Below are 21683 nucleotides of genomic sequence, written 5' to 3' on the forward strand. Positions count from 1 at the left end.
CTCTCAGATCACCTCGTGTCTATCAACAAAGCAGCAGCAGCTGAAGATGACCAACTTCCTCATGTGTCACAGGGTGATCAGACGTTGCAACAAAAGACATGCAGGTTGTAGAGAGAAGAGAAAAAGCTTACAGCACCTGGTATTCCCAAGCTGTCTCCCATCCAAGTACTAACCAGGTACAACCCTGCTTGGGTTCTGAGATCAGTCAAGGTCTGGCATATTCAGGGTGGTGTGGCCGTAAGTAACAATGTCTGTGAAAAATGTGCATTATATAGGTACTGGAATAATACGGTTCCTCTATGTAACCAGATAATTGCCGAGAAAGGCTGACTTGTTGTGGGCACATCTTCTTCCTTGATGTGATCATTCTCTGCAACTGAAACTGAGACTCTCAGATCACTTCGTGTCAGCCAACAAAGCAGCAGCAGCTGAAGATGACCAACTTCCTCATGTGTCACAGGGTGATCAGACGTTGCAACAAAAGACATGCAGGTGGTAGAGAGAAGAGAAAAAGCTTAAAGCACCTGGTATTCCGAAGTGGTCTCCCATCTAAGTACTAACCAGGCCCAACCCTGCTTGGCTTCCAAGATCAGACGAGGTCAGGCATATTCAGGGTGGTGCGGCCGTAAGCAACAATAGCTGTGACAAATGTGCATTATATAGGTACTGGAATCATACACTTCTTCTATGTAACCAGATAATTGCAGAGAAAGGCTGACTTGTAGTGGGCACATCTTCTTCCCTGACGTGATTATTCTCTGCAGCTAAAACTGAGACTCTCAGATCACTTTGTGTCTGCCAACAAAGCAGCAGCAGCTGAAGATGACCAACTTCCTCATGTGTCACAGGGTGATCAGACGTTGCAACAAAAGACATGCAGGTGGTAGAGAGAAGAGAAGAAGCTTACAGCACCTGGTATTCCCAAGCAGTCTCCCATCCAAGCACTAAGCAGGCTCAACCCTGCTTGGCTTCCGAGATCAGACGAGGTCGGGCATGTTCAGGGTGGTGTGGCCGTAAGCAACAATGTCTCTGACAAATGTGCATTATATAGGTACTGGAATCATACAATTCCTCTATGCAACCAGATAATTGCCGAGAAAGGCTGATGTGTAGCGGGCATATCATCTTCTCTGATGTGATCATTCTCTTCAGCTGAAACTGAGACTCTCAGATCACTTCGTGTCTGCCAACAAAGCAGCAGAAGCTGAAGATGACCAACTTCCTCATGTGTCACAGGGTGATCAGACGTTGCAACAAAAGACATGCAGGTGGTCGAGAGAAGAGAAAAAGCTTACAGCACCTGGTATTCCCAAGCGGTCTACCATTCAAGTACTAACCAGGCCCAACCCTGCTTGGCTTCCGAGATCAGACGAGGTCGGGCTTATTCAGGGTGGTGTGGCCGTAAGCAACAATATCGGTGACAAATGTGCATTATATAGGTACTGGAATCATACACTTCCTCTGTGTAACCAGATAATTGCCGAAAAAGGCTGACTTGTAGTGGGTTCATCTTCCTCCTTGATGTGATTATTCTCTTCAGCTGAAACTGAGACTCTCAGATCACCTCGTGTCTATCAAAAAAGCAGCAGCAGCTGAAGATGACCAACTTCCTCATGTGTCACAGGGTGATCAGACGTTGCAACAAAAGACATGCAGGTGGTAGAGAGAAGAGAAAAAGCTTACAGCACCTGGTATTCGCAAGCTGTCTCCCATCCAAGTACTAACCAGGCCCAACACTGCTTGGCTTCTGAGATCAGACGAGGTCAGGCAAATTCAGGGTGGTGTGGCCGTAAGTAACTATGTCTGTGACAAATGTGCATTATATAAGTACAGGAATCATACGGTTCCTCTATGTAACCAGATAATTGATGAGAAAGGCTGATGTGTAGTGGGCACATCTTCTTCCCTGACGTGATTATTCTCTTCAGCTGAAACTGAGACTCTCAGATCACTTCGTGTCTTCCAACAAAGCAGCAGCAGCTGAAGATGACCAACTTCTTCACGTGTCACAGGGTGATCAGACGTTGCAACAAAAGACATGCAGGTGGTAGAGAGAAGAGAAAAAGCTTACAGCACCTGGTATTCCCAAGCTGTCTCCCATCCAAGTACTAAGCAGGCTCAACCCTGCTTGGCTTCCGAGATCAGACAAGGTCGGGCATGTTCAGGGTAGTGTGGCCGTAAGCAACAATGTGTCTGACAAATGTGCATTATATAAGTACAGGAATCATACGGTTCCTCTATGTAACCATATAATTGCTGAGAAAGGCTGATGCGTAGTGGGCACATCTTCTTCCTTGACGTGATTATTCTCTTCAGCTGAAACTGAGACTCTCAGATCACTTCGTGTCTTCCAACAAAGCAGCAGCAGCTGAAGATGACCAACTTCCTCATGTGTCACAGGGCGATCAGACCTTGCAACAAAATACATGCAGGTGGTAGAGAGAAGAGAAAAAGCTTACAGCACCTGGCATTCCCAAGGGGTCTCCCATTCAAGTACTAACCAGGTCCAACCCTGCTTGGGTTCCGAGATCAGACAAGGTCAGACATATTCAGGGTGGTTTGGCCGTAAGTAACAATCTCCGTGACAAATGTGCATTATATAGGCAATGGAATCATACACTTCCTCTATGTAACCAGATAATTGCCGAGAAAGGCTGATATGTAGTGGGCACATCTTCTTCCCTGACGTGATAATTCTCTCCAGCTGAAAATTAGACTCTCAGATCACTTTGTGTCTGCCAACAAAGCAGCAGCAGCTGAAGATGACCAACTTCCTCATGTGTCAAAGGGTGATCAGACGTTGCAACAAAAGACATGCAGGTGGTAGAGAGAAGAGAAAAAGCTTACAGCACCTGGTATTCCCAAGAAGTCTCCCATCCAAGTACTAACCAGGCCCAAACCCGCTTGACTTCCAAGATCAGACGAGGTCGGGCTTATTCAGGCTGGTGTGGCCGTAAGCAACAATATCTGTGACAAATGTGCATTATATAGGTACTGGAATCATACACTTCCTCTATGTAACCAGATAATTGCCGAGAAAGGCTGACTTGTAGTGGGCACATCTTCTTCCCTGATGTGATTATTCTCTGCAGCTGAAATTGAGACTCTCAGATCACTTCGTGTCTGCCAACAAAGAAGCAGCAGCAGCTGAAGATGACCAACTTCCTCATTGTGTCACAGGGTGATCAGACGTTGCAACAAAAGACATGCAGGTGGTCGAGAGAAGACAAAAAGCTTACAGCTCCTGGTATTCCCAAGCGGTCTCCCATTTAAGTACTAACCAGGCCCAACCCTCCTTAGCTACCGAGATCAGACGAGGTCGGGCATGTTCAGGGTGGTGTGGCCGTAAGCAACAATGTCTGTGACAAATGTGCATTATATAGGTACTGGAATCATACGGTTCCTCTATGTAACCAGATAATTGCCGAGAAAGGCAGACTTGTAGTGGGCAAATCTTCTTCCCTCATGTGATCATTCTCTGCAGCTGAAACTGAGACTCTCAGATCACTTCGTGTCTGCCAACAAAGCAGCAGCAGCTGAAAATGACCAACTTCCTCATGTGTCACAGGGTGATCAGACGTTGCAACAAAAGACATGCAGGTGGTCGAGAGAAGAGAAAAAGCTTACAGCACCTGGTATTCCCAAGAGGTCTTCCATCCAAGTACTAACCACGCCCAACCCTCCTTGGCTTCCGAGATCAGACGAGGTCGGGCATGTTCAGGGTGGTGTGGCCGTAAGCAACAATGTCTCTGACAAATGTGCATTATATAGGTACTGGAATCATACGGTTCCTCTATGCAACCAGATCATTTCCGAGAAAGGCTGATGTGTAGTGGGCACATCTTCTTCCCTGACGTGATTATTCTCTGCAGCTGAAACTGAGACTCTCAGATCACTTTGTGTCTGCCAACAAAGCAGCAGTAGCTGAAGATGACCAACTTCCTCATGTGTCACAGGGTGATCAGACGTTGCAACAAAAGACATGCAGGTGGTAGAGAGAAGAGAAAAAGCTTACAGCACCTCGTATTCCCAAGAGGTCTTCCATCCAAGTACAAACCAGGCCCAACTGTGCTTGGCTTCCGAGATCAGACGAGGTCGGGCATGTTCAGGGTTGTGTGGCCGTAAGCAACAATGTCTCTGACAAATGTGCATTATATAGGTACTGGAATCATACGGTTCCTCTATGCACCCAGATAATTGCTGAGAAAGGCTGATGTGTAGTGGGCACATCTTCTTCCTTGACGTGATTATTCTCTTCAGCTGAAACTGAGACTCTCAGATCACTTCGTGTCTGCCAACAAAGCAGCAGCAGCTGAAGATGACCAACTTCCTCATGTGTCAGAGGGCGATCAGACCTTGCAACAAAATACATGCAGGTGGTAGAGAGAAGAGAAAAAGCTTACAGCACCTGGTATTCCCAAGCGGTCTCTCATCAAAGTACTAACCAGGCCCAACCCTCCTTGGCTTCTGAGATCACACGAGATTGGGCATATTCAGGGTGGTTTGGCCGTAAGCAACAATCTCTGTGACAAATGTGCATTATATAGGCAATGGAATCATATGGTTCCTCTATGTAACAAGATAATTGCCGAAAAAGTCTGATATATAGTGGGCACATCTTGTTCCCTGACGTGCTAATTTTCTCCAGCTGAAAATTAGACTCTAAGATCACTTCGTGTCTGCCAACAAAGCAGCAGAAAATGAAGATGACCAACTTCCTCATGTGTCACAGGGTGATCAGACGTTGCAACAAAAGACATGCAGGTGGTTGAGAGAAGAGAAAAAGCTTACAGCACCTGATAATCCCAAGCGGTCTCCCATCCAAGTACTAACCAGGCACAACCCTGCTTGGCTTCCGAGATCAGACGAGGTCAGGTTTATTCAGGGTGGTGTGGCCGTAAGTAACAAAATCTGTGAAAAATGTGCAGTATATAAGTACTGGAATCATACACTTCCTCTATGCAACCAGATAATTGCCGAGAAAGGCTAACTTGTAGTGGGCACATCTTCTTCCCTGATGTGATTATTCTCTGCAGCTGAAACTGAGACTCTCAGATCACTTCGTGTCTGCCAACAAAGCAGCAGCAGCTGCTGAAGATGACCAACTTCCTCATGTGTCACAGGATGATCAGACGTTGCAACAAAAGACATGCAGGTGGTAGAGAGAAGAGAAGAAGCTTACAGCAACTGGTATTCCCAAGCGGACTCCCATCCAAGTACTAACCAGGACCAACCGTGCTATAATTCCGAGATCAGACAAGGTCGGGCATGTTCAGGGTGGTGTGGCCGTAAGCAACAATGTCTCTGACAAATGTGCATTATATAGGTACTGGAATCATACGGTTCCTCTATGTAACCAGATAATTGCTGAGAAAGGCTGATGTGTAGTGGGCACATCTTCTTCCCTGACGTGATTATTCTGTTCAGCTGAAACTGAGACTCTCAGATCACTTCGTGTCTGCCAACAAAGCAGCAGCAGCTGAAGATGACCACCTTCCTCATGTGTCACAGGGTGATCAGACGTTGCAACAAAAGACATTCAGGTGGTAGAGAGAAGAGAAAAAGCTTAAAGCACCTGGTATTCCCAAGTGGTCTCCCATCCAAGTACTAAACAGGCCCAACCCTGCTTTGCTTCCAAGATCAGAGGAGGTCTGGTTTATTCAGGGTGGTGTGGCCGTAAGCAACAATATCTGTGACAAATGTGCATTATATAAGTACTGGAACCATACACTTCCTCTATGTAACCAGATAATTGCCGAGAAAGGCTAACTTGTAGTGGGCACATCTTCTTCCCTGATGTGATTATTCTCTCCAACTGAAAATGAGACTCTCAGATCACTTCGTGTCTGCCAACAAAGCAGCAGCAGCTGAAGATGACCACCTTCCTCATGTGTCACAGGATGATCAGACATTGCAACAAAAGACATGCAGGTGGTAGAGAGAAGAGAAGAAGCTTACAGCAACTGGTATTCCCAAGCGGACTCCCATCCAAGTACTAACCAGGACCAACCGTGCTATAATTCCGAGATCAGACAAGGTCGGGCATGTTCAGGGTGGTGTGGCCGTAAGCAACAATGTCTCTGACAAATGTGCATTATATAGGTACTGGAATCATACGGTTCCTCTATGCAACCAGATAATTGCCGAGAAAGGCTGATGTGTAGCGGGCATATCATCTTCTCTGATGTGATCATTCTCTGCAACTGAAACTGAGACTCTCAGATCACTTCGTGTCTGCCAACAAAGCAGCAGAAGCTGAAGATGACCACCTTCCTCATGTGTCACAGGGTGATCAGACGTTGCAACAAAAGACATGCAGGTGGTAGAGAGAAGAGAAGAAGCTTACAGCACCTGGTATTCCCAAGCAGTCTCCCATCCAAGTACTAACCAGGACCAACCCTGCTTGGCTTCTGAGATCAGACGAGGTCGGGCATGTTCAGGGTGGTGTGGCCGTAAGCAACAATGTATCTGACAAATGTGCATTATATAGGCACTGGAATCATACGGTTCCTCTATGCAACCAGATAATTGCCGAGAAAGGCTGATGTGTAGCGGGTGTATCATCTTCTCTGATGTGATCATTCTCTGCAACTGAAACTGAGACTCTCAGATCACTTCGTGTCTGCCAACAAAGCAGCAGCAGCTGAAGATGACCACCTTCCTCATGTGTCACAGGGTGATCAGACATTGCAACAAAAGACATGCAGGTGGTCGAGAGAAGAGAAAAAGCTTACAGCACCTGGTATTCCCAAGAGGTCTTCCATCCAAGTACTAAGCACGCCCAACCCTCCTTGGCTTCCGAGATCAGACGAGGTCGGGTATGTTCAGGGTGGTGTGGCCGTAAGCAACCATAACTGTGACAAATGTGCATTATATAGGTACTGGAATCATACAGTTCCTCTATGTAACCAGATAATTGCCGAGAAAAGCTGATAAGTAGTGGGCACATCTTCTTCCCTGACGTGATTATTCTCTTGAGCTGAAAGTGAGACTCTCAGATCACTTTGTGTCTGCCAACAAAGCAGCAGAAGCTGAAGATGACCAACTTCCTCATGTGTCACAGGGTGATCAGACATTGCAACAAAAGACATGCAGGTGGTAGAGAGAAGAGAAAAAGCTTACAGCAACTGGTATTCCCAAGAGGTCTTCCATCCAAGTACAAACCAGGCCCAACCCTGCTTGGCTTCCGAGATCAGACGAGGTCGGGCATGTTCAGGGTTGTGTGGCCGTAAGCAACAATGTCTCTGACAAATGTGCATTATATAGGTACTGGAATCATACGGTTCCTCTATGCACCCAGATAATTGCAGAGAAAGGCTGATGTGTAGCGGGCATATCATCTTCTCTGATGTGATCATTCTCTGCAACTGAAACTGAGACTCTCAGATCACTTCGTGTCAGCCAACAAAGCAGCAGCAGCTGAAGATGACCAACTTCCTCATGTGTCACAGGGTGATCAGACGTTGCAACAAAAGACATGCAGGTGGTAGAGAGAAGAGAAAAAGCTTACAGCACCTGGTATTCCCAAGAGGTCTTCCATCCAAGTACTAACCACGCCCAACCCTCCTTTGCTTCCAAGATCAGACGAGGTCGGGCATATTAAGGGTGGTGCGGCCGTAAGTAACAATCTCCGTGACAAATGTGCATTATATAGGCAATGGAGTCATACACTTCCTCTATGTAACCAGATAATTGCAGAGAAAGGCTGATATGTAGTGGGCACATCTTCTTCCCTGACGTGATAATTCTCTCCAGCTGAAAATGAGACTCTCAGATCACTTTGTGTCTGCCAACAAAGCAGCAGCAGCTGAAGATGACCAACTTCCTCATGTGTCAAAGGGTGATCAGACGTTGCAACAAAAGACATGCAGGTGGTAGAGAGAAGAGAAAAAGCTTAGAGCACCTGGTATTCCCAAGCTGTCTCCCATCCAAGTACTAACCAGGCCCAAACCTGCTTGACTTCCAAGATCAGACGAGGTCGGGCTTATTCAGGGTGGTGTGGCCGTAAGCAACAATATCTGTGACAAATGTGCATTATATAGGTACTGGAATCATACACTTCCTCTATGTAACCAGATAATTGCCGAGAAAGGCTGACTTGTAGTGGGCACATCTTCTTCCCTGATGTGATTATTCTCTGCAGCTGAAATTGAGACTCTCAGATCACTTCGTGTCTGCCAACAAAGAAGCAGCAGCAGCTGAAGATGACCAACTTCCTCATGTGTCACAGGGTGATCAGACGTTGCAACAAAAGACATGCAGGTGGTCGAGAGAAGACAAAAAGCTTACAGCTCCTGGTATTCCCAAGCGGTCTCCCATTTAAGTACTAACCAGGCCCAACCGTCCTTGGTTACCGAGATCAGACGAGGTCGGGCATGTTCAGGGTGGTGTGGCCGTAAGCAACAATGTCTCTGACAAATGTGCATTATATAGGTACTGGAATCATACGGTTCCTCTATGCAACCAGATAATTGCCGAGAAAGGCTGAAGTGTAGCGGGCATATCATCTTCTCTGATGTGGTCATTCTCTGCAACTTAAACTGAGACTCTCAGATCACTTTGTGTCTGCCAACAAAGCAGCAGCAGCTGAAGATGACCAACTTCCTCATGTGTCACAGGGTGATCAGACGTTGCAACAAAAGACATGCAGGTGGTAGAGAGAAGAGAAGAAGCTTACAGCACCTGGTATTCCCAAGCAGTCTCCCATCCAAGCACTAAGCAGGCTCAACCCTGCTTGGCTTCCGAGATCAGACGAGGTCGGGCATGTTCAGGGTGGTGTGGCCGTAAGCAACAATGTCTCTGACAAATGTGCATTATATAGGTACTGGAATCATACAATTCCTCTATGCAACCAGATAATTGCCGAGAAAGGCTGATGTGTAGCGGGCATATCATCTTCTCTGATGTGATCATTCTCTTCAGCTGAAACTGAGACTCTCAGATCACTTCGTGTCTGCCAACAAAGCAGCAGAAGCTGAAGATGACCAACTTCCTCATGTGTCACAGGGTGATCAGACGTTGCAACAAAAGACATGCAGGTGGTCGAGAGAAGAGAAAAAGCTTACAGCACCTGGTATTCCCAAGCGGTCTACCATTCAAGTACTAACCAGGCCCAACCCTGCTTGGCTTCCGAGATCAGACGAGGTCGGGCTTATTCAGGGTGGTGTGGCCGTAAGCAACAATATCGGTGACAAATGTGCATTATATAGGTACTGGAATCATACACTTCCTCTGTGTAACCAGATAATTGCCGAAAAAGGCTGACTTGTAGTGGGTTCATCTTCCTCCTTGATGTGATTATTCTCTTCAGCTGAAACTGAGACTCTCAGATCACCTCGTGTCTATCAACAAAGCAGCAGCAGCTGAAGATGACCAACTTCCTCATGTGTCACAGGGTGATCAGACGTTGCAACAAAAGACATGCAGGTGGTAGAGAGAAGAGAAAAAGCTTACAGCACCTGGTATTCGCAAGCTGTCTCCCATCCAAGTACTAACCAGGCCCAACACTGCTTGGCTTCTGAGATCAGACGAGGTCAGGCAAATTCAGGGTGGTGTGGCCGTAAGTAACTATGTCTGTGACAAATGTGCATTATATAAGTACAGGAATCATACGGTTCCTCTATGTAACCAGATAATTGATGAGAAAGGCTGATGTGTAGTGGGCACATCTTCTTCCCTGACGTGATTATTCTCTTCAGCTGAAACTGAGACTCTCAGATCACTTCGTGTCTTCCAACAAAGCAGCAGCAGCTGAAGATGACCAACTTCTTCACGTGTCACAGGGTGATCAGACGTTGCAACAAAAGACATGCAGGTGGTAGAGAGAAGAGAAAAAGCTTACAGCACCTGGTATTCCCAAGCTGTCTCCCATCCAAGTACTAAGCAGGCTCAACCCTGCTTGGCTTCCGAGATCAGACAAGGTCGGGCATGTTCAGGGTAGTGTGGCCGTAAGCAACAATGTGTCTGACAAATGTGCATTATATAAGTACAGGAATCATACGGTTCCTCTATGTAACCATATAATTGCTGAGAAAGGCTGATGCGTAGTGGGCACATCTTCTTCCTTGACGTGATTATTCTCTTCAGCTGAAACTGAGACTCTCAGATCACTTCGTGTCTTCCAACAAAGCAGCAGCAGCTGAAGATGACCAACTTCCTCATGTGTCACAGGGCGATCAGACCTTGCAACAAAATACATGCAGGTGGTAGAGAGAAGAGAAAAAGCTTACAGCACCTGGCATTCCCAAGGGGTCTCCCATTCAAGTACTAACCAGGTCCAACCCTGCTTGGGTTCCGAGATCAGACAAGGTCAGACATATTCAGGGTGGTTTGGCCGTAAGTAACAATCTCCGTGACAAATGTGCATTATATAGGCAATGGAATCATACACTTCCTCTATGTAACCAGATAATTGCCGAGAAAGGCTGATATGTAGTGGGCACATCTTCTTCCCTGACGTGATAATTCTCTCCAGCTGAAAATTAGACTCTCAGATCACTTTGTGTCTGCCAACAAAGCAGCAGCAGCTGAAGATGACCAACTTCCTCATGTGTCAAAGGGTGATCAGACGTTGCAACAAAAGACATGCAGGTGGTAGAGAGAAGAGAAAAAGCTTACAGCACCTGGTATTCCCAAGAAGTCTCCCATCCAAGTACTAACCAGGCCCAAACCCGCTTGACTTCCAAGATCAGACGAGGTCGGGCTTATTCAGGCTGGTGTGGCCGTAAGCAACAATATCTGTGACAAATGTGCATTATATAGGTACTGGAATCATACACTTCCTCTATGTAACCAGATAATTGCCGAGAAAGGCTGACTTGTAGTGGGCACATCTTCTTCCCTGATGTGATTATTCTCTGCAGCTGAAATTGAGACTCTCAGATCACTTCGTGTCTGCCAACAAAGAAGCAGCAGCAGCTGAAGATGACCAACTTCCTCATTGTGTCACAGGGTGATCAGACGTTGCAACAAAAGACATGCAGGTGGTCGAGAGAAGACAAAAAGCTTACAGCTCCTGGTATTCCCAAGCGGTCTCCCATTTAAGTACTAACCAGGCCCAACCCTCCTTAGCTACCGAGATCAGACGAGGTCGGGCATGTTCAGGGTGGTGTGGCCGTAAGCAACAATGTCTGTGACAAATGTGCATTATATAGGTACTGGAATCATACGGTTCCTCTATGTAACCAGATAATTGCCGAGAAAGGCAGACTTGTAGTGGGCAAATCTTCTTCCCTCATGTGATCATTCTCTGCAGCTGAAACTGAGACTCTCAGATCACTTCGTGTCTGCCAACAAAGCAGCAGCAGCTGAAAATGACCAACTTCCTCATGTGTCACAGGGTGATCAGACGTTGCAACAAAAGACATGCAGGTGGTCGAGAGAAGAGAAAAAGCTTACAGCACCTGGTATTCCCAAGAGGTCTTCCATCCAAGTACTAACCACGCCCAACCCTCCTTGGCTTCCGAGATCAGACGAGGTCGGGCATGTTCAGGGTGGTGTGGCCGTAAGCAACAATGTCTCTGACAAATGTGCATTATATAGGTACTGGAATCATACGGTTCCTCTATGCAACCAGATCATTTCCGAGAAAGGCTGATGTGTAGTGGGCACATCTTCTTCCCTGACGTGATTATTCTCTGCAGCTGAAACTGAGACTCTCAGATCACTTTGTGTCTGCCAACAAAGCAGCAGTAGCTGAAGATGACCAACTTCCTCATGTGTCACAGGGTGATCAGACGTTGCAACAAAAGACATGCAGGTGGTAGAGAGAAGAGAAAAAGCTTACAGCACCTCGTATTCCCAAGAGGTCTTCCATCCAAGTACAAACCAGGCCCAACTGTGCTTGGCTTCCGAGATCAGACGAGGTCGGGCATGTTCAGGGTTGTGTGGCCGTAAGCAACAATGTCTCTGACAAATGTGCATTATATAGGTACTGGAATCATACGGTTCCTCTATGCACCCAGATAATTGCTGAGAAAGGCTGATGTGTAGTGGGCACATCTTCTTCCTTGACGTGATTATTCTCTTCAGCTGAAACTGAGACTCTCAGATCACTTCGTGTCTGCCAACAAAGCAGCAGCAGCTGAAGATGACCAACTTCCTCATGTGTCAGAGGGCGATCAGACCTTGCAACAAAATACATGCAGGTGGTAGAGAGAAGAGAAAAAGCTTACAGCACCTGGTATTCCCAAGCGGTCTCTCATCAAAGTACTAACCAGGCCCAACCCTCCTTGGCTTCTGAGATCACACGAGATTGGGCATATTCAGGGTGGTTTGGCCGTAAGCAACAATCTCTGTGACAAATGTGCATTATATAGGCAATGGAATCATATGGTTCCTCTATGTAACAAGATAATTGCCGAAAAAGTCTGATATATAGTGGGCACATCTTGTTCCCTGACGTGCTAATTTTCTCCAGCTGAAAATTAGACTCTAAGATCACTTCGTGTCTGCCAACAAAGCAGCAGAAAATGAAGATGACCAACTTCCTCATGTGTCACAGGGTGATCAGACGTTGCAACAAAAGACATGCAGGTGGTTGAGAGAAGAGAAAAAGCTTACAGCACCTGATAATCCCAAGCGGTCTCCCATCCAAGTACTAACCAGGCACAACCCTGCTTGGCTTCCGAGATCAGACGAGGTCAGGTTTATTCAGGGTGGTGTGGCCGTAAGTAACAAAATCTGTGAAAAATGTGCAGTATATAAGTACTGGAATCATACACTTCCTCTATGCAACCAGATAATTGCCGAGAAAGGCTAACTTGTAGTGGGCACATCTTCTTCCCTGATGTGATTATTCTCTGCAGCTGAAACTGAGACTCTCAGATCACTTCGTGTCTGCCAACAAAGCAGCAGCAGCTGCTGAAGATGACCAACTTCCTCATGTGTCACAGGATGATCAGACGTTGCAACAAAAGACATGCAGGTGGTAGAGAGAAGAGAAGAAGCTTACAGCAACTGGTATTCCCAAGCGGACTCCCATCCAAGTACTAACCAGGACCAACCGTGCTATAATTCCGAGATCAGACAAGGTCGGGCATGTTCAGGGTGGTGTGGCCGTAAGCAACAATGTCTCTGACAAATGTGCATTATATAGGTACTGGAATCATACGGTTCCTCTATGTAACCAGATAATTGCTGAGAAAGGCTGATGTGTAGTGGGCACATCTTCTTCCCTGACGTGATTATTCTGTTCAGCTGAAACTGAGACTCTCAGATCACTTCGTGTCTGCCAACAAAGCAGCAGCAGCTGAAGATGACCACCTTCCTCATGTGTCACAGGGTGATCAGACGTTGCAACAAAAGACATTCAGGTGGTAGAGAGAAGAGAAAAAGCTTAAAGCACCTGGTATTCCCAAGTGGTCTCCCATCCAAGTACTAAACAGGCCCAACCCTGCTTTGCTTCCAAGATCAGAGGAGGTCTGGTTTATTCAGGGTGGTGTGGCCGTAAGCAACAATATCTGTGACAAATGTGCATTATATAAGTACTGGAACCATACACTTCCTCTATGTAACCAGATAATTGCCGAGAAAGGCTAACTTGTAGTGGGCACATCTTCTTCCCTGATGTGATTATTCTCTCCAACTGAAAATGAGACTCTCAGATCACTTCGTGTCTGCCAACAAAGCAGCAGCAGCTGAAGATGACCACCTTCCTCATGTGTCACAGGATGATCAGACGTTGCAACAAAAGACATGCAGGTGGTAGAGAGAAGAGAAGAAGCTTACAGCAACTGGTATTCCCAAGCGGACTCCCATCCAAGTACTAACCAGGACCAACCGTGCTATAATTCCGAGATCAGACAAGGTCGGGCATGTTCAGGGTGGTGTGGCCGTAAGCAACAATGTCTCTGACAAATGTGCATTATATAGGTACTGGAATCATACGGTTCCTCTATGCAACCAGATAATTGCCGAGAAAGGCTGATGTGTTGCGGGCATATCATCTTCTCTGATGTGATCATTCTCTGCAACTGAAACTGAGACTCTCAGATCACTTCGTGTCTGCCAACAAAGCAGCAGAAGCTGAAGATGACCACCTTCCTCATGTGTCACAGGGTGATCAGACGTTGCAACAAAAGACATGCAGGTGGTAGAGAGAAGAGAAGAAGCTTACAGCACCTGGTATTCCCAAGCAGTCTCCCATCCAAGTACTAACCAGGACCAACCCTGCTTGGCTTCTGAGATCAGACGAGGTCGGGCATGTTCAGGGTGGTGTGGCCGTAAGCAACAATGTATCTGACAAATGTGCATTATATAGGCACTGGAATCATACGGTTCCTCTATGCAACCAGATAATTGCCGAGAAAGGCTGATGTGTAGCGGGTGTATCATCTTCTCTGATGTGATCATTCTCTGCAACTGAAACTGAGACTCTCAGATCACTTCGTGTCTGCCAACAAAGCAGCAGCAGCTGAAGATGACCACCTTCCTCATGTGTCACAGGGTGATCAGACATTGCAACAAAAGACATGCAGGTGGTCGAGAGAAGAGAAAAAGCTTACAGCACCTGGTATTCCCAAGAGGTCTTCCATCCAAGTACTAAGCACGCCCAACCCTCCTTGGCTTCCGAGATCAGACGAGGTCGGGTATGTTCAGGGTGGTGTGGCCGTAAGCAACCATAACTGTGACAAATGTGCATTATATAGGTACTGGAATCATACAGTTCCTCTATGTAACCAGATAATTGCCGAGAAAAGCTGATAAGTAGTGGGCACATCTTCTTCCCTGACGTGATTATTCTCTTGAGCTGAAAGTGAGACTCTCAGATCACTTTGTGTCTGCCAACAAAGCAGCAGAAGCTGAAGATGACCAACTTCCTCATGTGTCACAGGGTGATCAGACATTGCAACAAAAGACATGCAGGTGGTAGAGAGAAGAGAAAAAGCTTACAGCAACTGGTATTCCCAAGAGGTCTTCCATCCAAGTACAAACCAGGCCCAACCCTGCTTGGCTTCCGAGATCAGACGAGGTCGGGCATGTTCAGGGTTGTGTGGCCGTAAGCAACAATGTCTCTGACAAATGTGCATTATATAGGTACTGGAATCATACGGTTCCTCTATGCACCCAGATAATTGCAGAGAAAGGCTGATGTGTAGCGGGCATATCATCTTCTCTGATGTGATCATTCTCTGCAACTGAAACTGAGACTCTCAGATCACTTCGTGTCAGCCAACAAAGCAGCAGCAGCTGAAGATGACCAACTTCCTCATGTGTCACAGGGTGATCAGACGTTGCAACAAAAGACATGCAGGTGGTAGAGAGAAGAGAAAAAGCTTACAGCACCTGGTATTCCCAAGAGGTCTTCCATCCAAGTACTAACCACGCCCAACCCTCCTTTGCTTCCAAGATCAGACGAGGTCGGGCATATTAAGGGTGGTGCGGCCGTAAGTAACAATCTCCGTGACAAATGTGCATTATATAGGCAATGGAGTCATACACTTCCTCTATGTAACCAGATAATTGCAGAGAAAGGCTGATATGTAGTGGGCACATCTTCTTCCCTGACGTGATAATTCTCTCCAGCTGAAAATGAGACTCTCAGATCACTTTGTGTCTGCCAACAAAGCAGCAGCAGCTGAAGATGACCAACTTCCTCATGTGTCAAAGGGTGATCAGACGTTGCAACAAAAGACATGCAGGTGGTAGAGAGAAGAGAAAAAGCTTAGAGCACCTGGTATTCCCAAGCTGTCTCCCATCCAAGTACTAACCAGGCCCAAACCTGCTTGACTTCCAAGATCAGACGAGGTCGGGCTTATTCAGGGTGGTGTGGCCGTAAGCAACAATATCTGTGACAAATGTGCATTATATAGGTACTGGAATCATACACTTCCTCTATGTAACCAGATAATTGCCGAGAAAGGCTGACTTGTAGTGGGCACATCTTCTTCCCTGATGTGATTATTCTCTGCAGCTGAAATTGAGACTCTCAGATCACTTCGTGTCTGCCAACAAAGAAGCAGCAGCAGCTGAAGATGACCAACTTCCTCATGTGTCACAGGGTGATCAGACGTTGCAACAAAAGACATGCAGGTGGTCGAGAGAAGACAAAAAGCTTACAGCTCCTGGTATTCCCAAGCGGTCTCCCATTTAAGTACTAACCAGGCCCAACCGTCCTTGGTTACCGAGATCAGACGAGGTCGGGCATGTTCAGGGTGGTGTGGCCGTAAGCAACAATGTCTCTGACAAATGTGCATTATATAGGTACTGGAATCATACGGTTCCTCTATGCAACCAGATAATTGCCGAGAAAGGCTGAAGTGTAGCGGGCATATCATCTTCTCTGATGTGGTCATTCTCTGCAACTTAAACTGAGACTCTCAGATCACTTCGTGTCTGCCAACAAAGCAGCAGCAGCTGAAGATGACCATCTTCCTCATGTGTCACAGGGTGATCAGACGTTGCAACAAAAGACATGCAGGTGGTAGAGAGAAGAAAAAAAGTTTACAGCACCTCGTAATCCCAAGAGGTCTCCCATTCAATTACTAACCAGGCCCAACCCTCCTTGGCTTCCGAGATCAGACATGTTCAGGTTGGTGTGGCCGTAAATAACAATCTCTGTGACAAATGTGCATTATATAGGCAATTGGAATCATATGGTTCCTCTATGTAACCAGATAATTGCAGAGAAAGGCTGATATGTAGTGGGCACATCTTGTTCCCTGACGTGATAATTCTCTCCAGCTGAAACTGAGACTCTCAGATCACTTCGTGTCTGCCAACAAAGCAGCAACAGCTGCTGAAGATGACCAACTTCCTCATGTGTCACAGGATGATCAGACGTTGCAACAAAAGACATGCAGGTGGTTGAGAGAAGACAAAAAGCTTATAGCACCTGGTATTCCCAAGCAGTCTCCCACCCAAGTACTAACCAGACCAAACCCTGCTTGGCTTCCGAGATCAGACAAGGTCAGGCAAATTCAGGGTGGTGTGGCCGTAAGTAACAATGTCTGTGACAAATGTGCATTATATAAGTACAGGAATCATATGGTTCCTCTATGTAACCAGATAATTGCTGAGAAAGGCTGATGTGTAGTGGGCACATCTTCTTCCCTGACGTGATTATTCTCTTCAGCTGAAACTGAGACTCTCAGATCACTTCGTTTTTTCCAACAAAGCAGCAGCAGCTGAAGATGACCACCTTCCTCATGTGTCACAGGGTGATCAGACGTTGCAACAAAACACATGCAGGTGGTAGAGAAAAGAGAAAAAGCTTACAGCACCTGGTATTCCCAAGCAGTCCCCCATCCAAGTACTAACCAGGCCCAACCCTGCTTGGCTTCCAAGATCAGACGAGGTCAGGCATGTTCAGGGTGGTGAGGCCGTAAGCAACAATGTCTTTGACAAATGTGCATTATATAGGTACTGGAATCATACGGTTCCTCTATGCAACCAGATAATTGCCGAGAAAGGCTGATGTGTAGCGGGCATATCATCTTCTCTGATGTGGTCATTCTCTGCAACTTAAACTGAGACTCTCAGATCACTTCGTGTCTGCCAACAAAGCAGCAGCAGCTGAAGATGACCACCTTCCTCATGTGTCACAGGGTGATCAGACGTTGCAACAAAAGACATGCAGGTGGTAGAGAGAAGAAAAAAAGCTTACAGCACCTCGTAATCCCAAGAGGTCTCCCATTCAATTACTAACCAGGCCCAACCCTCCTTGGCTTCCGAGATCAGACATGTTCAGGTTGGTGTGGCCGTAAATAACAATCTCTGTGACAAATGTGCATTATATAGGCAATTGGAATCATATGGTTCCTCTATGTAACCAGATAATTGCAGAGAAAGGCTGATATGTAGTGGGCACATCTTGTTCCCTGACGTGATAATTCTCTCCAGCTGAAAATGAGACTCTCAGATCACTTCGTGTCTGCCAACAATGCAGCAGCAGCTGAAGATTACTAACTTCCTCATGTGTCACAGGGTGATCAAACGTTGCAACAAAAGACATGCAGGTGGTTGAGAGAAGAGAAAAAGCTTACAGCACCTGGTATTCCCAAGTGGTCTCCCATCCAAGTACTAACCAGGTCCAACCCTGCTTGGCTTCCGAGATCAGACAAGGTCAGGTTTATTCAGGGTGGTGTGGCCGTAAGTAACAATATCTGTGAAAAATGTGCAGTATATAAGTACTGGAATCATACACTTCCTCTATGCAACCAGATAATTGCCGAGAAAGGCTAACTTGTAGTGGGCACATCTTCTTCCCTGATGTGATTATTCTCTGCAGCTGAAACTGAGACTCTCAGATCACTTCGTGTCTGCCAACAAAGCAGCAGCAGCTGCTGAAGATGACCAACTTCCTCATGTGTCACAGGATGATCAGACGTTGCAACAAAAGACATGCAGGTGGTAGAGAGAAGAGAAGAAGCTTACAGCAACTGGTATTCCCAAGCGGACTCCCATCCAAGTACTAACCAGGACCAACCGTGCTATAATTCCGAGATCAGACAAGGTCGGGCATGTTCAGGGTGGTGTGGCCGTAAGCAACAATGTCTCTGACAAATGTGCATTATATAGGTACTGGAATCATACGGTTCCTCTATGCAACCAGATAATTGCCGAGAAAGGCTGATGTGTAGCGGGCATATCATCTTCTCTGATGTGATCATTCTCTGCAACTGAAACTGAGACTCTCAGATCACTTCGTGTCTGCCAACAAAGCAGCAGCAGCTGAAGATGACCACCTTCCTCATGTGTCACAGGGTGATCAGACGTTGCAACAAAAGACATGCAGGTGGTAGAGAGAAGAGAAGAAGCTTACAGCACCTGGTATTCCCAAGCAGTCTCCCATCCAAGTACTAACCAGGACCAACCCTGCTTGGCTTCTGAGATCAGACGAGGTCGGGCATGTTCAGGGTGGTGTGGCCGTAAGCAACAACATATCTGACAAATATGCATTATATAGGCACTGGAATCATATGGTTCCTCTATGTAACCAGATAATTGCCGAGAAAGGCTGATATGTATTGGGTACATCTTCTTCCCTGACGTGATAATTCTCTCCAACTGAAAATGAGACTCTCAGATCACTTCGTGTCTGCCAACAAAGCAGCAGCAGCTGAAGATGACCACCTTCCTCATGTGTCACAGGGTGATCAGACGTTGCAACAAAAGACATTCAGGTGGTAGAGAGAAGAGAAAAAGCTTAGAGCACCTGGTATTCCCAAGTGGTCTCCCATCCAAGTACTAAACAGGCCCAACCCTGCTTTGCTTCCAAGATCAGACGAGGTCTGGTTTATTCAGGGTGGTGTGGCCGTAAGCAACAATATCTGTGACAAATGTGCATTATATAAGTACTGGAACCATACACTTCCTCTATGTAACCAGATAATTGCCGAGAAAGGCTAACTTGTAGTGGGCACATCTTCTTCCCTGATGTGATTATTCTCTGCAGCTGAAACTGAGACTCTCAGATCACTTCGTGTCTGCCAACAAAGCAGCAGCAGCTGCTGAAGATGACCAACTTCCTCATGTGTCACAGGATGATCAGACGTTGCAACAAAAGACATGCAGGTGGTAGAGAGAAGAGAAGAAGCTTACAGCAACTGGTATTCCCAAGCGGACTCCCATCCAAGTACTAACCAGGACCAACCGTGCTATAATTCCGAGATCAGACAAGGTCGGGCATGTTCAGGGTGGTGTGGCCGTAAGCAACAATGTCTCTGACAAATGTGCATTATATAGGTACTGGAATCATACGGTTCCTCTATGCAACCAGATAATTGCCGAGAAAGGCTGATGTGTAGTGGGCATATCATCTTCTCTGATGTGATCATTCTCTGCAACTGAAACTGAGACTCTCAGATCACTTCGTGTCTGCCAACAAAGCAGCAGCAGCTGAAGATGACCACCTTCCTCATGTGTCACAGGGTGATCAGACGTTGCAACAAAAGACATGCAGGTGGTAGAGAGAAGACAAGCAGCTTACAGCACCTGGTATTCCCAAGCAGTCTCCCATCCAAGTACTAACCAGGACCAACCCTGCTTGGCTTCTGAGATCAGACGAGGTCGGGCATGTTCAGGGTGGTGTGGCCGTAAGCAACAATGTATCTGACAAATGTGCATTATATAGGCACTGGAATCATATGGTTCCTCTATGCAACCAGATAATTGCCGAGAAAGGCTGATGTGTAGCGGGTGTATCATCTTCTCTGATGTGATCATTCTCTGCAACTGAAACTGAGACTCTCAGATCACTTCGTGTCTGCCAAAAAAGCAGCAGCAGCTGAAGATGACCACCTTCCTCATGTGTCACAGGGTGATCAGACATTGCAACAAAAGACATGCAGGTGGTCGAGAGAAGAGAAAAAGCTTACAGCACCTGGTATTCCCAAGCGGTCTCCCATTTAAGTACTAACCAGGCCCAACCCTCCTTAGCTACCGAGATCAGACGAGGTCGGGCATGTTCAGGGTGGTGTGGCCGTAAGCAACAATGTCTGTGACAAATGTGCATTATATAGGTACTGGAATCATACGGTTCCTCTATGTAACCAGATAATTGCCGAGAAAGGCAGACTTGTAGTGGGCAAATCTTCTTCCCTCATGTGATCATTCTCTGCAGCTGAAACTGAGACTCTCAGATCACTTCGTGTCTGCCAACAAAGCAGCAGCAGCTGAAAATGACCAACTTCCTCATGTGTCACAGGGTGATCAGACGTTGCAACAAAAGACATGCAGGTGGTCGAGAGAAGAGAAAAAGCTTACAGCACCTGGTATTCCCAAGAGGTCTTCCATCCAAGTACTAACCACGCCCAACCCTCCTTGGCTTCCGAGATCAGACGAGGTCGGGCATGTTCAGGGTGGTGTGGCCGTAAGCAACAATGTCTCTGACAAATGTGCATTATATAGGTACTGGAATCATACGGTTCCTCTATGCAACCAGATCATTTCCGAGAAAGGCTGATGTGTAGTGGGCACATCTTCTTCCCTGACGTGATTATTCTCTGCAGCTGAAACTGAGACTCTCAGATCACTTTGTGTCTGCCAACAAAGCAGCAGTAGCTGAAGATGACCAACTTCCTCATGTGTCACAGGGTGATCAGACGTTGCAACAAAAGACATGCAGGTGGTAGAGAGAAGAGAAAAAGCTTACAGCACCTCGTATTCCCAAGAGGTCTTCCATCCAAGTACAAACCAGGCCCAACTGTGCTTGGCTTCCGAGATCAGACGAGGTCGGGCATGTTCAGGGTTGTGTGGCCGTAAGCAACAATGTCTCTGACAAATGTGCATTATATAGGTACTGGAATCATACGGTTCCTCTATGCACCCAGATAATTGCTGAGAAAGGCTGATGTGTAGTGGGCACATCTTCTTCCTTGACGTGATTATTCTCTTCAGCTGAAACTGAGACTCTCAGATCACTTCGTGTCTGCCAACAAAGCAGCAGCAGCTGAAGATGACCAACTTCCTCATGTGTCAGAGGGCGATCAGACCTTGCAACAAAATACATGCAGGTGGTAGAGAGAAGAGAAAAAGCTTACAGCACCTGGTATTCCCAAGCGGTCTCTCATCAAAGTACTAACCAGGCCCAACCCTCCTTGGCTTCTGAGATCACACGAGATTGGGCATATTCAGGGTGGTTTGGCCGTAAGCAACAATCTCTGTGACAAATGTGCATTATATAGGCAATGGAATCATATGGTTCCTCTATGTAACAAGATAATTGCCGAAAAAGTCTGATA

At 46.6% G+C, this 21683-nt stretch overlaps 3 non-coding genes and 50 pseudogenes across 3 annotated transcripts; all 53 read right to left on the minus strand.

Annotated features, from left to right (window-relative positions):
• Nucleotides 1–512: 512 nt before the first annotated feature.
• LOC140288683 (5S ribosomal RNA) lies at nucleotides 513–631 on the minus strand (annotated as a pseudogene).
• A 269-nt stretch (nucleotides 632–900) lies between these two features.
• On the minus strand, nucleotides 901–1019 carry LOC140279425 (5S ribosomal RNA; annotated as a pseudogene).
• Nucleotides 1020–1288: 269 nt separating this feature from the next.
• LOC140297887 (5S ribosomal RNA) lies at nucleotides 1289–1407 on the minus strand. Its single transcript, XR_011913583.1, has one exon. It is a non-coding gene; the product is annotated as a 5S ribosomal RNA (ribosomal RNA).
• Nucleotides 1408–1676: 269 nt separating this feature from the next.
• Nucleotides 1677–1795, minus strand: LOC140289022 (5S ribosomal RNA; annotated as a pseudogene).
• Nucleotides 1796–2064: 269 nt separating this feature from the next.
• Nucleotides 2065–2183, minus strand: LOC140293008 (5S ribosomal RNA; annotated as a pseudogene).
• A 269-nt stretch (nucleotides 2184–2452) lies between these two features.
• On the minus strand, nucleotides 2453–2571 carry LOC140292658 (5S ribosomal RNA; annotated as a pseudogene).
• A 269-nt stretch (nucleotides 2572–2840) lies between these two features.
• Nucleotides 2841–2959, minus strand: LOC140299257 (5S ribosomal RNA; annotated as a pseudogene).
• A 273-nt stretch (nucleotides 2960–3232) lies between these two features.
• On the minus strand, nucleotides 3233–3351 carry LOC140300067 (5S ribosomal RNA; annotated as a pseudogene).
• Nucleotides 3352–3620: 269 nt separating this feature from the next.
• Nucleotides 3621–3739, minus strand: LOC140305489 (5S ribosomal RNA; annotated as a pseudogene).
• A 269-nt stretch (nucleotides 3740–4008) lies between these two features.
• LOC140294026 (5S ribosomal RNA) lies at nucleotides 4009–4127 on the minus strand (annotated as a pseudogene).
• Nucleotides 4128–4396: 269 nt separating this feature from the next.
• LOC140290779 (5S ribosomal RNA) lies at nucleotides 4397–4515 on the minus strand (annotated as a pseudogene).
• A 269-nt stretch (nucleotides 4516–4784) lies between these two features.
• Nucleotides 4785–4903, minus strand: LOC140288934 (5S ribosomal RNA; annotated as a pseudogene).
• Nucleotides 4904–5175: 272 nt separating this feature from the next.
• LOC140295867 (5S ribosomal RNA) lies at nucleotides 5176–5294 on the minus strand (annotated as a pseudogene).
• Nucleotides 5295–5563: 269 nt separating this feature from the next.
• LOC140288235 (5S ribosomal RNA) lies at nucleotides 5564–5682 on the minus strand (annotated as a pseudogene).
• Nucleotides 5683–5951: 269 nt separating this feature from the next.
• On the minus strand, nucleotides 5952–6070 carry LOC140295868 (5S ribosomal RNA; annotated as a pseudogene).
• A 269-nt stretch (nucleotides 6071–6339) lies between these two features.
• On the minus strand, nucleotides 6340–6458 carry LOC140301037 (5S ribosomal RNA; annotated as a pseudogene).
• A 269-nt stretch (nucleotides 6459–6727) lies between these two features.
• On the minus strand, nucleotides 6728–6846 carry LOC140319737 (5S ribosomal RNA; annotated as a pseudogene).
• Nucleotides 6847–7115: 269 nt separating this feature from the next.
• On the minus strand, nucleotides 7116–7234 carry LOC140278517 (5S ribosomal RNA; annotated as a pseudogene).
• A 269-nt stretch (nucleotides 7235–7503) lies between these two features.
• On the minus strand, nucleotides 7504–7622 carry LOC140290840 (5S ribosomal RNA; annotated as a pseudogene).
• A 269-nt stretch (nucleotides 7623–7891) lies between these two features.
• Nucleotides 7892–8010, minus strand: LOC140291961 (5S ribosomal RNA; annotated as a pseudogene).
• Nucleotides 8011–8282: 272 nt separating this feature from the next.
• On the minus strand, nucleotides 8283–8401 carry LOC140278118 (5S ribosomal RNA; annotated as a pseudogene).
• A 269-nt stretch (nucleotides 8402–8670) lies between these two features.
• LOC140279432 (5S ribosomal RNA) lies at nucleotides 8671–8789 on the minus strand (annotated as a pseudogene).
• A 269-nt stretch (nucleotides 8790–9058) lies between these two features.
• Nucleotides 9059–9177, minus strand: LOC140297889 (5S ribosomal RNA). Its single transcript, XR_011913585.1, has one exon. It is a non-coding gene; the product is annotated as a 5S ribosomal RNA (ribosomal RNA).
• Nucleotides 9178–9446: 269 nt separating this feature from the next.
• LOC140289023 (5S ribosomal RNA) lies at nucleotides 9447–9565 on the minus strand (annotated as a pseudogene).
• Nucleotides 9566–9834: 269 nt separating this feature from the next.
• LOC140293009 (5S ribosomal RNA) lies at nucleotides 9835–9953 on the minus strand (annotated as a pseudogene).
• A 269-nt stretch (nucleotides 9954–10222) lies between these two features.
• Nucleotides 10223–10341, minus strand: LOC140292659 (5S ribosomal RNA; annotated as a pseudogene).
• A 269-nt stretch (nucleotides 10342–10610) lies between these two features.
• LOC140299258 (5S ribosomal RNA) lies at nucleotides 10611–10729 on the minus strand (annotated as a pseudogene).
• Nucleotides 10730–11002: 273 nt separating this feature from the next.
• LOC140300068 (5S ribosomal RNA) lies at nucleotides 11003–11121 on the minus strand (annotated as a pseudogene).
• Nucleotides 11122–11390: 269 nt separating this feature from the next.
• On the minus strand, nucleotides 11391–11509 carry LOC140305496 (5S ribosomal RNA; annotated as a pseudogene).
• A 269-nt stretch (nucleotides 11510–11778) lies between these two features.
• LOC140294027 (5S ribosomal RNA) lies at nucleotides 11779–11897 on the minus strand (annotated as a pseudogene).
• A 269-nt stretch (nucleotides 11898–12166) lies between these two features.
• LOC140290780 (5S ribosomal RNA) lies at nucleotides 12167–12285 on the minus strand (annotated as a pseudogene).
• Nucleotides 12286–12554: 269 nt separating this feature from the next.
• On the minus strand, nucleotides 12555–12673 carry LOC140288936 (5S ribosomal RNA; annotated as a pseudogene).
• A 272-nt stretch (nucleotides 12674–12945) lies between these two features.
• On the minus strand, nucleotides 12946–13064 carry LOC140295869 (5S ribosomal RNA; annotated as a pseudogene).
• Nucleotides 13065–13333: 269 nt separating this feature from the next.
• LOC140288244 (5S ribosomal RNA) lies at nucleotides 13334–13452 on the minus strand (annotated as a pseudogene).
• Nucleotides 13453–13721: 269 nt separating this feature from the next.
• Nucleotides 13722–13840, minus strand: LOC140295870 (5S ribosomal RNA; annotated as a pseudogene).
• A 269-nt stretch (nucleotides 13841–14109) lies between these two features.
• Nucleotides 14110–14228, minus strand: LOC140301038 (5S ribosomal RNA; annotated as a pseudogene).
• Nucleotides 14229–14497: 269 nt separating this feature from the next.
• Nucleotides 14498–14616, minus strand: LOC140319747 (5S ribosomal RNA; annotated as a pseudogene).
• A 269-nt stretch (nucleotides 14617–14885) lies between these two features.
• Nucleotides 14886–15004, minus strand: LOC140278523 (5S ribosomal RNA; annotated as a pseudogene).
• Nucleotides 15005–15273: 269 nt separating this feature from the next.
• LOC140290841 (5S ribosomal RNA) lies at nucleotides 15274–15392 on the minus strand (annotated as a pseudogene).
• Nucleotides 15393–15661: 269 nt separating this feature from the next.
• LOC140291962 (5S ribosomal RNA) lies at nucleotides 15662–15780 on the minus strand (annotated as a pseudogene).
• Nucleotides 15781–16052: 272 nt separating this feature from the next.
• Nucleotides 16053–16171, minus strand: LOC140278122 (5S ribosomal RNA; annotated as a pseudogene).
• Nucleotides 16172–16822: 651 nt separating this feature from the next.
• LOC140296378 (5S ribosomal RNA) lies at nucleotides 16823–16941 on the minus strand (annotated as a pseudogene).
• A 269-nt stretch (nucleotides 16942–17210) lies between these two features.
• LOC140304646 (5S ribosomal RNA) lies at nucleotides 17211–17329 on the minus strand (annotated as a pseudogene).
• A 648-nt stretch (nucleotides 17330–17977) lies between these two features.
• On the minus strand, nucleotides 17978–18096 carry LOC140301070 (5S ribosomal RNA; annotated as a pseudogene).
• Nucleotides 18097–18368: 272 nt separating this feature from the next.
• On the minus strand, nucleotides 18369–18487 carry LOC140295872 (5S ribosomal RNA; annotated as a pseudogene).
• A 269-nt stretch (nucleotides 18488–18756) lies between these two features.
• On the minus strand, nucleotides 18757–18875 carry LOC140301039 (5S ribosomal RNA; annotated as a pseudogene).
• A 269-nt stretch (nucleotides 18876–19144) lies between these two features.
• Nucleotides 19145–19263, minus strand: LOC140277836 (5S ribosomal RNA; annotated as a pseudogene).
• A 272-nt stretch (nucleotides 19264–19535) lies between these two features.
• LOC140295873 (5S ribosomal RNA) lies at nucleotides 19536–19654 on the minus strand (annotated as a pseudogene).
• A 269-nt stretch (nucleotides 19655–19923) lies between these two features.
• LOC140301040 (5S ribosomal RNA) lies at nucleotides 19924–20042 on the minus strand (annotated as a pseudogene).
• A 269-nt stretch (nucleotides 20043–20311) lies between these two features.
• On the minus strand, nucleotides 20312–20430 carry LOC140298281 (5S ribosomal RNA). The gene has a single exon (XR_011913942.1). It is a non-coding gene; the product is annotated as a 5S ribosomal RNA (ribosomal RNA).
• Nucleotides 20431–20699: 269 nt separating this feature from the next.
• Nucleotides 20700–20818, minus strand: LOC140305507 (5S ribosomal RNA; annotated as a pseudogene).
• A 269-nt stretch (nucleotides 20819–21087) lies between these two features.
• LOC140294028 (5S ribosomal RNA) lies at nucleotides 21088–21206 on the minus strand (annotated as a pseudogene).
• A 269-nt stretch (nucleotides 21207–21475) lies between these two features.
• LOC140290781 (5S ribosomal RNA) lies at nucleotides 21476–21594 on the minus strand (annotated as a pseudogene).
• Between the last annotated feature and the right edge of the window lie 89 nt (nucleotides 21595–21683).

Source organism: Leuresthes tenuis, unplaced genomic scaffold (assembly GCF_036924035.1).
Source record: "Leuresthes tenuis unplaced genomic scaffold, fLeuTen1.0.hap1 SCAF_1, whole genome shotgun sequence".
NCBI classification, from domain to species: domain Eukaryota; kingdom Metazoa; phylum Chordata; class Actinopteri; order Atheriniformes; family Atherinopsidae; genus Leuresthes; species Leuresthes tenuis.